The sequence below is a fragment of the Tupaia chinensis genome, unplaced genomic scaffold, assembly GCF_000334495.1.
Source record: "Tupaia chinensis unplaced genomic scaffold, TupChi_1.0 Scaffold144180_1, whole genome shotgun sequence".
Classification (NCBI taxonomy): Eukaryota; Metazoa; Chordata; class Mammalia; order Scandentia; family Tupaiidae; genus Tupaia; species Tupaia belangeri.
In genome coordinates, this window is record NW_006204037.1 from 97,841 (window position 1) to 99,360 (window position 1,520).

Sequence of the window (1,520 nt, forward strand, 5' to 3'; positions counted from 1 at the left end):
AAAAAAAAAAGAAAAGACAAAAATTACCTTTTTTTCTGTTAACTGGTTGAATATACAAATTTCATGGAACTTTGTATCATTAAAGAAACCTGGTGACTGGGTCAAAATTATTTTAAAGAACTTCCTTTAAAACACTTTCTTTAGAGACCAACAAATGGTGTAATAGTTATGTTGCTGGACTCCCGTGTACTCCACTGTGATTCAAGTCCAGATCCCGCAGCTTAAAACTCATGCCTGGCACATGTGCGTGTGTGCCCAAAATCCCAGAAGGAGAATGGAGGAGAAATGATTGTCGTGTGACCATCCCCCTTGAGGGGTGATTTTTCACTTTCTCTCTGTCTCTGTCTCTCCAGCGAGCACACATGCCCTATAGCAAAAATCTCTAAAAAACAACAACAAAAAACAAACACAAAAAACAAAACAGTACTTTGTTTATCAAACCAAAGAACATTGGAGGGTGATCAGGGGACTCATTGGGCTTAGACTGTTTGCATATAACTGAATTGTAGATCATACATGAGATTTGATGTTGCATTATGTTTTTAAATAATTAAAATGGGTCAATGTAGAACAAAAACAATTTTTTTTAGTAGGATAGGACCAAGATTCCAAAGTTAAGTGTGTCTGATTCCAAACCCACGATGTTTTCTAATCAAACTCAGAGCCTCATAAAGTGATTTTAAATACTTCCTTTGATCAACCTAAAAAGAAAGCTGAGGCATGATAAGTGAAATAAAAGTGGTTTATTTGAGCCAAGGTTTGAGCCAGGACAAACAGCCTGGTTGAACAAACATGTAGTTTCCCAGACATGTGTTCATCAAAATGGTGACAGGGAAAGCTGTTTTATATATTTAAAAAAAAAAAAAAAACAGAAGATCTCTTCATGGCTTCTGAGAACTAGTGATTTCAGGAGACTAGGAGAAATGAAGATTTTCCACTGATAATTCAGCCTCCAGCCCTCAAACTTACGTGATTGAACTTCAAGTTTGGGAAGAAACACACTTTTCCATCAGATGACTAGAAATCACCACAGAACCACAAGAAATATGGGAAAGCAAGAAAATACCTCTCCCCCAAGGGGAAATAATGCCTCCTCTTCATCCACAGACAGTTCAATGGAAATCATGGATATTTCTGATAAAGAATTTAGAACACTCATAATGGCAAAGCTAACAGAGATCGAGGAGAAGAGAGATAATGATCTGCAGAAGAGAAAGGAGAAAGGAGCTGACGAGTGCCGGGAGGTGAGAAAATTATTGCAAGATATGAGAGAGGAATTACACACTTTACAAAAGAATCAAATGGAATTGTTAGAGATAAAGACTATAATACAGGAAGTGAAAATCTCTCTTGAAAATATTAAAAGCAGACTAGATCATACAGAAAATAGAATCTCAGACATAGAAGAGAAAATTGCTGGCCTAGAAAAATCCACCACGAAGACTGAGAAAATTGCCCCCAAAACTTGAGAATAATATACGAGAAATACTAGATACCATCAAATGTCCAAACATCTGGAT